General features: G+C 52.0%; 1 protein-coding gene across 6 annotated transcripts in view; it reads right to left on the bottom strand.

The window, feature by feature from the left end:
- Nucleotides 1–13,255, bottom strand: part of EPB41L1 (erythrocyte membrane protein band 4.1 like 1) — a 122,324-nt gene extending 109,069 nt beyond the window's left edge. For all 6 annotated transcript variants that reach the window (XM_045528663.1, XM_045528666.1, XM_045528665.1 and 3 more), the window contains exon 1: nt 13,127–13,255. The gene's annotated coding sequence lies outside the window, so the exon portion shown is untranslated. The remainder of the gene's footprint in view (nt 1–13,126) is intronic.
- Nucleotides 13,256–13,794: the final 539 nt, after the last annotated feature.

Genomic DNA, 13,794 nt, shown 5'->3' on the forward strand with positions numbered 1-13,794 from the left:
TGACACTGTGGCTCAGAGAGGTGGGTCACCTGCCCAAGGTCACCCAGCTTTGACTGACCCTGCTAACTTGGAAGCCTGAGCTCTGTTCCTAAACCTTGGCAGTGGCCTGCCCTGAGGCTCAGTCTTCCTTCCAGAAGAAGAAATAAGCCTTTGCCTTTATTCTCAGGGTCCCCACATCCTCCAGTCTAGTGGCAGAGAATGGCCCAGCACAGGAAACCCAATGGAGGTGCTAAAAACAAAGGAGAGCAGGAGAAAGGCATGGCATGGATGGCACTGGGCAGTGGTCCTGTGTGCAGGGCTTAGGCCACTGTGACCCCACCCCCACCTGGCAGGAGGCAAAGCCAGCAAGGTCCACTGGCAGCCTGCTCCTCTAGGTGGGCCCCCAGGGCTAGATGCCATGCCCTCCCCAGCACCTCCCCCAAGAGCACTCACCCAGAGGCCCTTGGACTAGGGCCAGAGCGGTGCTCACCTCCCAGGGTTACCTCAGCTGGAGGCGGGGGTGGGGAGGAAAGGTCCAGGTGGCAGCCAGTCCCCTGGGGAAGAGGGGAGGAGAGGGCCCTGGAGGCAGATTCCAGTCCAGAGTAGGGAAAAGGTGACAGGTACAAGCCAGAAAAATCTGGGCGGCTCCACCCCTCTCCTGGGGAGCCCTGCTAGCACTCAGCTCCCCGCTCCAGCCAGCCTAGCAGGGTGAAACTCTCACCAGCTATTAGGTTAACAATTAACTCTGATTGGTTTCCATTTTAGCAGGAGGAAGTTCCAGCAAGAAGTCCTATCTGGGGCTAAAAAGACTAGGAAAGCGATAGAGGCTGAGAAAGGGGAGAGGCTGGTGTGAAGGGAGAGAGGGGTGGCTAGTGACCTCCTCACCTCCTCTTTCCCATCCCTCCCCACCAATGTGGGGCAGCCTTCTGTGCCAAGGGGTGATGGTATCAGTTCCATGAGGTCAGGGACAGTGCCTGGCACATAGCAGATGCTCAATATTTTTAATCAACAAATAAAGGGGGCTATGGCTGGGCACGGTGGCTCATGCCTATAATCCTAGCACTTTGAGAGGCTGAGACAGGAGGATCGCTTGAGGTGAGGAGTCTGAGATCAGCCTGGGGGAGGCACGGAGAAAAAAATTAGCCAGGCATGGTGGCATGTGCCTATAGTCCCAGCTACTCAGGAGGCTGAGGCAGGAGCCCAGGAGTATACGGTTGCTGGAGCTATAACACCACTGCACTCTAGCCTGGGCAACAGAGTGAGACCCTGTCAAAAAGAAAAAAAGGTAGGGGTGGGTACACTAGAATAAAATAGGCCAGCTGGATGGGCAAACTGATGGGGGAGAAGTCAAGGAATGTGAAAGATGGCTTGTACCAGCTAGGCACCCTCTTTACCCCTTTTTTTTTTTTTTTTTTTCTGAGACAGAGTCTCACTCTGTCGCCCAGGCTAGAGTGCCATGGTGGCAGCCTAGCTCACAGCAACCTCCAACTCCTGGGCTCAAGCAGTCCTCTTGCCTCAGCCTCCTGAGTAGCTGGGACTACAAATGTGCACCACCACACCCAGCTAATGCATTTCTATTTTTAGTCACTCAGCTAACTTTTTCTATTTTTAGAGACTCCTGAGCTTGAACTCCTGAGCTCAAATGATCCTCCTTCCTTGGCCTCCCAGAGTGCTAGGATTATAGGCATGAGCCACCATACCCAGTCTTCCTTACCCCTTTGACCCCAAGACCTCACAAAAACCGGGATGGTAGTCACCCAGGGCATTCCAGGGATATGGCTTTGAAGTCCCCCAGTTCTGGATGCCAGTTCTGACTCCACTCTTCCTGGCTATGACCTTGGGAGCCCAGTTTCTTCCCCTGTAATGGAGGTGATACCACCACCGTCCAGGGCTAGACAGGGCCAGGCCCACAGATGCTGGGGTGCCTGTGCTGTTCTCATATAATCATGTCTCTTGCTGCCTGGCAACAGCCTCCTCTTCTCAGGCCACCCCCTGATTTCCCCCACATCCCAATATTCCCCTGGTTCCCACCTATGTGGCCCTTTCTCCTTTTCCGGAAGGAAAGCCTGGAATGACGATGGCTCCAGCCCACTCACATCCCACTCACCTGGGATCACGCACATACCTTGGCAACAGACTGCTCCCAATTTGACATTTTCTTGTCATTTACATTCTTCTTGGCTTGCCTGGCCCCCTCCTCACCTTCTTCCCCCAAACCCTAACACAGGCGTAGGCCCACACCCCAAGAAGAGCTTGCAGGGCCAGTTCACTCATTGTTCTTGGCTGGGATCTCCCCCTTCCTGGGCTTCTGCTTCCCATCTGTATAATGTGGAGTGAGAGGGGGTTGGATTAAGAGATCAATTCTGCTAGCTGGCTCTGATATTTAGAGATTCTGACATTTCTGGGATTATTTTGTGCTTTTAACTTCAGAAAGATCAGGGTTCAAATCCCAACCTTGGCCAGGTAAATAGGCAGTTCTGTAGAGGCCCAGAACTGCAGCCCAGTCACCATTCTCAGCTCAAGCCTGGGCAGAGAGAGACAACCCCTCCCCCAACTGGTCCTCACTCCCTCTACCACAAAACTCTCACTTTTCAGCCCCTCCTTTCCAGCCTTTTCTCTCTTGCTCTCAGTAGAGGCTTCATGAGCCATCACTCCCCCAAGCTCTTCTTGGCAAAACAAAGCTTGAGGGTCCCCCTCCATCCAGGGTGCTGACCCTGTCTGTGTGGAGATTCTGGAGCTGCCTCTGCTTCCACTCTGCTCTTCCTGCATCCTTCCTGCGACTCCCTGAACACGCGCCCCACTTCCCCACTCTCCACAGGGAATACCTGTCTCCCAGGCTTTCATTGCCCCTCCTGTTTCATGCCCTTCCAGCTCAAACGTCACCTCCTGCATGGCATCCACACTGATTACTCACCCCTAGACTCACTCAGCCATGGCTCTGCCAGACGCTGACATCTCGCACTCAAGGCTTACTGCCCCTACTTGATCCTAAGACCGTGGAGACCAAGGAGCTCCTGTAATAATTTTTTTGTCTCTTATCCTGGACCCCCAGCACAATGCTCCAAACAAAGTAGGTGTTTGCTGAAACAGTGATGGTAATAATAATTAACTAAAATATAATTAATTATAATCGTTTATTGGTTATTCGTTCTTTATAATGCTCACATCTCAGCATTTTACACATAGCATTTCAGTTAATTCTCCCAAGCCCCCAAAAGACTTATTGTCCCTACCCCTTTGTTTTAAACTGAGAACACTGAGACTCAGAGAGGGAAAGGGACCTGCCCAAGGTCACACAGCCAGGAAATGACAGCATCAAGACTAGAATTTAAGGTCTTCCCGACTGCCCTACTTGGCCTCCTTCCAATCCACAAATAAAGGAAGGGATATATGAGAAGTCGTGGCCTGCCAGTGACATGGGCCACATGCGCTCTAAAGAAGCCAGCTCAGCCCAGGGCTGGAGGCAGATTCTGCAAATAAAAGTTAATAAGACTCAAATAAGCACCTGCTCTATGCAGAGCCCCGTACTAGGTGCTTGGGAGGAAAGAATGAGATAGGAGACATCCCAGTGCTCTGAGCCCTTGCAACCTAGTGAGAGAGACAAGCCACCTCCCCGATAAAGCTAAGACCAAACAGAACTTGTCCCCCACAGAGGAACAGATAAAGCACTAAGGGAATGCAGAGGAGTTAAAGACAAATCCCATTGTGGGGGTGGGGGGAGGGCTCACGACACTTTGTGGGACAGAGGCTGGCATCTGAGCTGAGCCTTGAAAAGGCAGACAGGATTTCAACAGTGATTGGGGAAAGGAGGGGGTGGCATTCCTGGCAGGGAGGAACATAGGGAGCTAGGGCAAAGACATAGGTAAGCACTGGGTGTGTCCCAGGAGCCTCAGGAAACATGTTCTCCCAGCTCTCCCCTTGGCACTGGCCCAGGTATCCAGGCCCGAAGATAGGCCACCTTGAACGTCCTCAGACCAATGGGCACCTGGCTCATTTATGGTGAGTGGGCATGGAAAGGAAGAAAGGGCCAGAGCACCTGGGCATGTTGTTTGACAGGAGGGACTTGAGGGGTCAGAATCCAGGCTCTGTCCAGAATCTCTGAAGATGGGAGATGATAAAGAGGGTGGTCCCACCAGAGGTGGGTGAAGCTAACAAGGTAGCAAGGAAAAGGGCAAAGAACGTGGACTAGACAGCAAGAGACTTGATTTCCAGAACCACAGATCAGAGCTGCATGGGCCCTTGGGATTATCCTGTCCACCCTCCATTCTACAGCTGGGAAAACTGAGGTCCAGACAGAGGCCCAGACACAGTCCCTCAGCTCCTTCATGCAAAGCCAGCAATGTGCAGAGAGGCGTGAGAGACCAACCCTCTCCACCTGGCTCTCCCATTAGCTCCCTGGCGACCTTTCTCTAGAGGTTAGGTTCCAACTCCATAAAACAGCCCTGAAGATGGTGATTCTAAACTTTTATGGGTTGTGATTCAAAGACTCAGATGGTGACTACGGATCCTCTCCTGGGGACAATGCACACTCTCAAAATTGTGCATGTCATTTCTGAAGTTCATGAACATCTGAGACCAGTGTTCTCCAAGGGCAATCTAAGAACCATCTGCGTCCCAATCACCTCCACAGCAAAGCTGTTAAAACAGGCCGATTCCAGGGCCCTCACAAGGATCTGACCCTCCCATGGAGCAGCTGAATTTGAATCTCTGGGGAGAGTCCTGGAAGAGGGTGTATTTTAGTATGCTCTGCTTTGTTGTTCTTAGGGAAGCAAAGTTTGAGAAACCTGGCTTTAGGGAACCCTAGGATGTAGGGGGATGGGGTGGGGTGCTGAGCTGCTCCCCTTTCAGCTGTTTCACGTATTGAATTTCTGCTTCTTTGCCTATGAAGAGATGGCTCTGCAGCTAGAAGTTTTAAAGCCACTGATCCTTTATCAAGGTCCCTTCTGGTTGAGCCACCTGCTTTGGCAGGCAGGTGGCTGGGCCGGGCTAGACTGACCAACATAATGGTCATGGTGGGGGTGGGTGGAGGCTCAGCAAGCCAACTGCAGCTGCCAGATTCTTAAGTGACACTCTGAGATCAGCAGCCCTGCCTGGGAGGGAGTCTGGGCTCCTGGGCTGAACTTGGGGTGAGAGGAGGTTTTCTGTCCTTCCCTCTCTCCAGGCCGCTTCACTCTGGCCCTTGGGCCAGCTCTGACTTCCTGCTTTTCCTCTTCTAGCAGACATGTACTTCTGAACCTGGGTCTCCTGGTTCCAGCCTCTGCCTCCCTCCCCACTTCCTCCAGAGTTCCAGTCATCACTGAGTCTGACAGAATATCCAAGCCCCCAAGCACCTTTCTAAGGAGACAAAACTAATGCTCTTTGCAGATGATAAGCTCCTTTAACTGGAAGATTTCTATTCGATGAAAAATTAAGGTGGCCAGTGACAAAACAATAACTCAGAAAAAAAAGCAAAGTACCTTCAGACCTGCCCTGTCACCTCCCCCTGTCTTTCCCACAGGTGGGCAGCTGCCTAGAACCAGATGGGCTCAGAGCCTTGGCCAGCCCCAGGCTGATGCTGCAGAAAGGCCCGACCTCCAGGGGATGGCAGCACACGGGCATGGGAGGCAGAAGTCCTCAATTAGAGACCCTCCTCTCAAGAGCCAAGAATTTGTTCTCTGAATTTGAGCCCCTCTGTGGATCCCTAAATGTTCTTGCAGGCCCCATTGGGGGCAATATGGGAAAGACTCAAGAGCACCTGTGGGCTTTGGACAGATCTAGATTTAAATTCGGGCCAGGCGAGGTGGCTCACGCTTGTAATCCTAGCACTCTGGGAGGCCGAGGCGGGAGGATCGCTCGAGGTCAGGAGTTCAAGACCAGCCTGAGCAAGAGCCAGACCCCGTCTCTACTAAAAATAGAAAGAAATTATCTGGCCAAAATATATATAGAAAAAATTAGCTGGGCATGGTGGTGCATACCTGTAATCCCAGCTACTTGGGAGGCTGAGGCAGTAGGATCACTTAAGCCCAGGAGTTTGAGGTTGCTGTGAGCTAAGCTGATGCCATGGCACTCTAGCCTGTGCAATATAGAGTGAGACTCTGTCTCAAAAAAAAAAATTCTAGTTGTGCCACTTGCTGGCTGAGGACTGGGCAAGTTATTTAGTAGGCCTTGGGCAAGTTATTTAGCCTCCTTTAATAAAATGGGAATAGTATTCTCTGCCTCACTGGGTAGTTGTAAGGATTAAGAGACATAAGGCACGTAAAGCGCTTAGCACTGGGCCTGGCGCACGTAAGCCAATAAACGTAAGCAGTTGTTTATAAGTCACCAGAGTGAGCCTCTTAGGAGGAAGACCCTAGGCTTTCTAATTCTTAGGTGGCCTCAAACAACCCCAAAACCACCCACCTGAAGTGTGTCTGGAGACTTTATCTTCAGACATCTAACCTGGAGAAGGTGGGGACAGGGAAAAAGGGAAAGCAGAGAGAAGGGATTGAGAGAGAACTGAGAAGAGGAGGGAGGAAAGGAAAGGGAAAGAATCAAGTGGCCAGAGAGGGGCCTGGCTCCCCCAGTTTGGGGGAAAGGAAGATGACTTGCCAGAAAGTGCCAGGACAAGATAAACCCTCTCTCCTTTCCAAAGCCGCCTCTAGACCCACCAAGACAAGGCTTAGAGGGACACGGCTTGCTGACAAGTACTGGCCTAACTGTCAATAGGGACATTGAAGCCTTGGGTTACCTCGGGGCTCTGGCTCCCCATGCTGCGGGCCCCTCCCACTAGAGCAGGCAGAGATGGCCACAGCCAGGCTGATAACAAAACAACCTGCCCATTCAGCCTGCAGTGGCATTGCCTGCTCACTCAGGACCCAGGGACCCCTTTCTGAGATTCTGATCCTGACTTAGCAGGACTCACCCCTGCTGGGTCCCTGCCTCTGGAACCTGTGCAGAGCCCTCCCCAGGCCCCTACCTGCTCCAAGCTTCTGCTTCTGGGGCTAAAGTTGCAACCAGGGAAAAAGCAGTATTGAGACTATAAACAGGAGCCACGAATAAGGTGTTCTAACTGCTACTGACCAGCTGTGTGACCTTGGGGGTGTCACTTCTTCTCCCTGAGCATCAGTTTCTCACCTCAGGCTACTGAGGGCCATGACAAAAACCATCTCTAAGGTCCTCCCAATTCTGACAGTGGCTACACTTCATGGGATGCCTCTGAGCACAAACGCGAAGAGGACCTGCCTCAGGAGAGGAGCAGGCTGGGCTGGGCTCTGCTGAGAATGCAGTGGATGTGGCAATGGCCAAGGGTTATTATGATGGTGACGATTATAATTAAAAATCACAGCAACAACCCCTTAAGCAATTTACAGAGAGCTTTCTCATTATCTCCAGGGATTGCAATCTGGTGAGGTAGGCAGGGCTGGATGATGATTATTCACATTTGACAGATGAGGAAAGTGAAGCAAGATTAAGTGACTTGTCCCAGCTACTGAGTGCAGAGAAGAGGGAGCCAAAGAGGAATTAATTATTGAGTGCCTACTGTGTGCTACCTCAGTAGGCATGCTCACATCTGTTATTTTGATCAGCCTCACCATCACAACACTATTATAGGTGCTACTATCCCCATTTCCTAGAAGAGGAAACTGAGGCTGAGAAAAAGTAACTGATCTGTGCTAAGGTTCCCAGCTGCTCTGTTGCAAAGCCTGAATTTGGATCTAGGCTTGTGGGACTATAAACCCTGCACTCTTTCCCATCTTCCCTCATGTTCTGGGTTGAATAGCATTCCCTCCCCTCCCAAATTCATGTCTACCCAGAACCTCAGAATGTGACCTTATTTGGAAATAGGGTCTTTGCAGATGCAATTACTTAAGTTAAAATGAGGTCATACTGGACTAGGGTAGGTCCTAAATCTGACTGATGTCTTTATAAGAGGAGATGACACAGAGAAATCCATGTGACGACAGAGGCAGATGCGGCTGCAAGCCGGAAATGCCAAGGATTGCTGGCCATCACTAGGAGACAGGCAGGGAATGGACTGTCTCCTCAGAGCCTCCAGAAGGAACCAAGCTGGCTGATACCTTGATTTCAGACTTCTAGCCTCCACAACTGTGAGAATAAATATACATGGTTTTAAGCTACGTGGTTTGTAGTGTACTTCATTACAGCAGCCCTAGGAAGTTAATATACTGTGAATCCTTTGAGTAGCAGACCTATGACACTCAAACGCTGGGTTTCAGATTCCCCCTCACATTAGACATCAGTCAGATTCAGGACCTACCCGAGTCCAGTATGTCCTCACATTAGGCAGCTGTGGAAGTTAAAGGGGACCTGGAGACCCCTGAGAAGTCACTCTCACCTCGCCTCCACCTTCCAGGGCCAGGCTGGCCTAAAGTCCATCAGCTGTACTTCTTGATGTTCTAGGCCTCTGTCCACCCCACTGGGACCCCCCATCAAACTTGTTTAGCAGCCGTTGTGCCTGGGTAACCTGGTCAACAGTTTTTCCCTTTCACCCTGGCCATCCTCTACCACCGCCTAGAGAGCTGTGTTTTTGAAATGCAAATCTGATCCTTCTAGGTTGGATTAATTCTCTTCCCTAGCTCCCTACCACCTGCAGGACTTGGTCAGGCTCTTTGGTCTATCCCAGATCAGGTACCCAACCTTCCTCTCAGCCTTATCTCCAGCCACTCACTCACATGTCCCCAGTGCTTACCATCTTCTGCTCCGACCACATGTAACTATTTGGGTTCCCCTAACAAGCCATTCTGGCTTTGCATGTGACTGTTCCAACTACCTGGAATATCAAATCCAGCCCAAATACCATCTCTCTCTTCCGTGAAGCCTTTTCCTCCATAAATAGCCACACTCTGGCACCTTGCACATTATCCTTGTGGTATTGCATCTTTACGTGCCTGCCCCCACCCTCAGCCTGTGAACACTGTTGTATTTATTTCTTCTTCTGTAGGCCTAGGCCCCAACACAAAGACATTTAAGAATGTTGAACTGAATTATGGAGTAGCCATAATAGTAATAATAGCTAACATTTACCAAATGTTTATTATGTGCTCACATTATGCTAAGCATTCCATGTATACTACCTCATTTAATTCTCGATACAATCCTATGAAACAGATGCTAGCACTGGTCCTGTTTTGCAGGTAAGAAAATGAAGAGATGAAATCACTTGTGCAAGTCCAACTAACTAATACATGGCAAAGTCTGAATGACTCCAGAGCCAGAGCTAGTAACCACTACTAAGTACACCATCTATCCCAATGCCTTCATTTTTCAGAAGAGGAAACGTGAAAAAAAAAGGAAAGTGATTGGCCCACAGTTATATAACAACGAGTGGACCCAGATCTTTAGAGTCCTCATTCAATGTTCTTCCTCTTCTCAATCCTGCAGGATCCTAATTTAGGAGGACACAGAACCTAAGCTAGGCTGTGTCTCCTGAAGAGCTTTCTCCTGCCTCTCATAGAGCAGAGCCCAGCATGGGCCTGGACAGACAGTGAGTGCTCAAATCTATGGCCAAGAGATGGGATATGGAACAGTAAAAAAGGCAGACAAATTTACTTGAGAAAAGTCTGAGGCCTGCTTGGATAATAGATCATCAAGGCTTGAGTGGAAATCATTTAGCACCATCTCTCATTTCAAAAATTAATTGATTTGATAAACTTATTGAACATAAATCATAAGTCAGTTACCATGTGGGACTCTAAGAAGATTAGTAAGCAAGTTCTTGCCCACATGGCATTTACAGTCTAGTCAGGGGAGACAATCAAACAACTAACACGTCCATGTATAATTACCAACTTGCATAAGCCCTATGAGACACAGCTCTTAAGAATGTATAACAGGGAAAACTGATTTAGCTCAGGGAGTTGGCAAAGGTCCCCCTGAGAAAGTGACTATTGAGCTAAAATCTCAAGAAGAGTAGGAGTCAATGAGGATAAGAAGCAGGGGCCGGGCATGCTGGCTCACACCTATAATCCCAGCACTTTAGAAGGCCAAGATGGGAGGATCGCTTGAGCCCAGGAGTTCCAGACTAGCCTGGACAACATAGTGAGACCCCTGTCTCTACAAAAAAAAAATTAAAAATTAGCCGGGTGTGATGGCATGCACCTGTAGTCCCAGCTACTTGGGAGGCTAAGGAGAGATGATCACTTGAACACAGGAATTTGAGGCTGCAGTGAGCTGTAATTTTGCCACTGCACTCCAGCCTGGACAACAGAGCGAGACTTTGTCTCTAAAAAAAAAAAAAAAAAAGATAAGAAAGCAGAGAGTGTGCTAGACAGAGGAAAGAGGAAACAGCATGATGTGCAAATCCCAGAGGCAAAAGAGCTCATGGTGCCTAGATGAACTAAAAGGTCAAAGTGGCTGGTTTCCAAAGAGGTGGGAAGAGATTGTACCCTGCAGGGCCTTATAGATCAAGGTAAGGATTGGAGAAACTAAACAGAGCAGGGAAACCACTGGATCAGAACCTGACCCAGAGTAGACTCTGTCAAAGAGTCACTGCATTAGTCAGGGAGGGAGTGATTTGTCCAAGATCACAAGGAAGACCTGGGATTGAAACCAGAACTCCTACCTACTACATGGGGCTTCTGGGCTATTTCAGGTACACGTGTATGAGGAACAGGGGAGGGTTTACAGGTTTCAACTTATAGGAGGTTCCTAGCTCTTTGTCTACACCTCTTTTGAGCTCTAGAGTGGATCAGAATCACCTGTGTTTGTTAAAACATAGATTGCTGGGCCCCACTCCCAGAGTTATCGATTCCTAGGCCTGGCACGAGGTCCAAGAATTTACATTTCTAACAAACTCCCAGGTGACCCTGCTGCCAGTGGTGAGGTGACCACAGTTTAAGAACCACCACTTGAGACTACAGTATATGGTGGTAAGGGGGGGGAGCAGTGAGTGGGGATCATGGCCAGGATCCTTGGGGGCTAAAAGGGTGGATTCCTAAATCTGAGACAAATTCTAGCACTTTGAGCAAGGGAAAGGGCCTCAAAGTCCCAAAATCCAGCCCACCAGCTGTCCAGCCAAGGAAACCTAGGCTTAGGGAGTTTAGACTTTTTTACATAAAGAGGCTTAATAAAAATGTGTTAGCTGAGCAGATAAACACATAAAGGGTTTGACTAAAGTCAAAAAGAGATCCCTGGACCAGACTCCAGGGTTCCTGAGCTCCATGCCAAAGCCATTCCTGTATTCTGGAATTCAGGGAAGGGGACAGCAAGCTCAGCTTTCCCCAGCTTCTGCTGCCTTTGGCAGGGAATCGTTTTAAGAATTGCAGAAATCTGCTGTTGGCCCCCAATCCTATCACCCATCCATCTTCCTTCCTTTTACACTCCCAGTTCTCTCCCTTTTCACTCCAAATCTTATGCACGGTATCGTGGCAAGCCAAGCTACAAAGGGGGAGGTGAAGTTACAGGGAAGAAGTGGAACTGAAAGAAGAATTCTTATGCTTGGATATCCTTCTCCCAGAACAATTTCTTCCTCCTATAAGATTCTCAGTTTCTGTCTATCCTTGTATGCCAGTCAAAGTCCAGTTCATTTCAGTACCAGTATCTGAACCGCACAAAGCCAGGGACTAAATCCCCAAACTTCCTTTTCACCCAATTTTTCTAAAATAGAGTGGCCCTGGACAGAATTTTTCTGTCCTACTCCAGTTGGCAGCAAAATGCCACTTCCCTGCAAACCCCCACACACAGACTCACTAATATACAAACAACTATACACACATAAAAACAAATATACCAGAACTTACAAAAACACATACACATATACATCAAGAGAAATATTATTCACTGTGCACTGATAAAACATACCTATGCACCCAAATGCACAAGAAGTGCACAAGGAGAACACACACATGCACATAGGCTACAGATTTAGAAAGGCATGCATGCACCAATACTTCAGGCAAGGGGTAGATACACACCCAGAGACATCTCTCTCAAAGTAGAGAGGTCTCCTAAGTGGAGATTCCTTGCAGTGAGGAGCTGGCCCTTTAAGAGAGTGATTCTCCCTCTCTAGTCCTTTCAGGGCACCTGAGCTGCTGCTCTACCTACCCTGGCACCCCCGAGCCCTACTTGGGTGAAGGTGGGAGCGGTGGCTGGCCTGGCCAGGTTAGGTCTGGCCTCAGGCTAGGGTCCCGGGGCCACGACAGGAAATGGATCCCTGAACCGGGTGGGTCGCCAGCCTGGGGACAGCTGTCCCTGCCACCACCACCCCTCTTGTGTGCGCGCGCACGCGCGTGCCACACACACAGACACACACACACACACGCACACACGCGCACGCGCGCGCACACACACACACACACACACACACACACACACACACACGGACTTCAGGCAGGACACGCCCTCCGCTCCAGCTCAGCTCTCAACGAGGGCTCCTTAGCCGTCAGTCCAGCTCCCTCGGGCCCCGGGGTGTGGCCGCCCACCTGCCAGCAGGGAGTCCCCGCCCGACGGGGACGCCCCAGCCGTCGCCACCCACCACCCCGGCCAGGTGCCCAGCTCCAAGCGACTGCAGCGCCTGGACCGCCGCCCCCACCCCTTCCTCCCGGCAGTGTGGAGACAAAGCCGCACACATGCACACCGGGGCTACGCGGGTACACACCCGCCCTCACACGCGCAAACACAAGGAGTCACACTGGTGCACACACAGGGACACACACACACACCCCGCCACAGGCTTCAGCCACAAGCGAAGCCACTGGCACACGCCTTCATCCAGATGTACACACACTCTGCTACACATTCGGACACACCCTCTTACAAATTCACAGACACACGCAGACACATATCCTCACCCAGATAGGCACACACCAGACGCGCGGAGACACACCGGACACGCACCTCACACACGCACACACAGATGCACACCCGGAGCACACACGCACGCGCGCACACATCGAGCATCCACTCGCACAGATTCACGGGCATACGCGTGCTCACACCCAACACACACCCGGAGACGTGAACACCGACACACATACCCGCGCCACTACTGAAACGCACGAATCGAAGCACGGGGCTCCAGGCACCGGCGCCCGCCCCCCAAGCCTGCTCGCCGGCCTGTCAGTGCTCGAGGATCGGCGATCGAGCCCTCGGCGATCACCCCACAAGCACACGCGGGATCGGACGCCGTGGGGTCCCCGGGGCCCAGAGGAGGACGGCTGGCGCAGCTAACCTGGCGGCGGCGAAGCGGCTTCCGGGCACTGTCTGTCTCTTGGTCCTTGCGTCCGGCGGCCGCCCGGGCGGGCTCCCAGGCGCACTCGAGCTGCGCAGAAATGCCCCGCTCGCTCGCGCGCTCGCTCCTTCTCTCCCTCCCACGGCGCTCAGCCCCCTCCTCGCCCGCCCCCCCACACCCCCTCTTCCCCCCTCCGCCCCGCCCCGGCCGGCTCCCCGGGTGAAGGAGGCAGCGATCCCGGCCGCCCAAGCAGCAGCGGGCGGGCGGGCGAACGAGCGAACAGCAGCGGCGAGTCGCCAACAGCCGGGAGAGCGCCGGAGCCGCCGGAGCCGGGCCCGCGCGTCGGGAGGAGCGAGCCGGCCCCCGGGGAGGGGAGCAGAGGAGGGGGCTGAGCCCCGCGAGCCCTCCCGGCGCTGGGGGCCGGTCGCCGGCTTCCCCACCTGGCCTGGCTCCTACCTGAGCCACCGCGGAGCTCAGAGGCCGGGAGCGAGCGGTCGGGTGAGGAAGAGGAGGAGACCCCACCTGGGGCCCCCTTGCCTTCGCGGTCCCAGCCCGGCGGGCTCGGGCCCCGCCCCCACCCCCTCCCAGGTTTCTGCCAGCGCGGACCTCGGTTTTCCCTGGCTTCGACTTCTCGGCCCTCGGCCTGGTGCCCCAGGCTAACCCTGCAG

Source organism: Lemur catta, chromosome 17, assembly GCF_020740605.2.
Source record: "Lemur catta isolate mLemCat1 chromosome 17, mLemCat1.pri, whole genome shotgun sequence".
In the NCBI taxonomy this organism is placed as follows: domain Eukaryota; kingdom Metazoa; phylum Chordata; class Mammalia; order Primates; family Lemuridae; genus Lemur; species Lemur catta.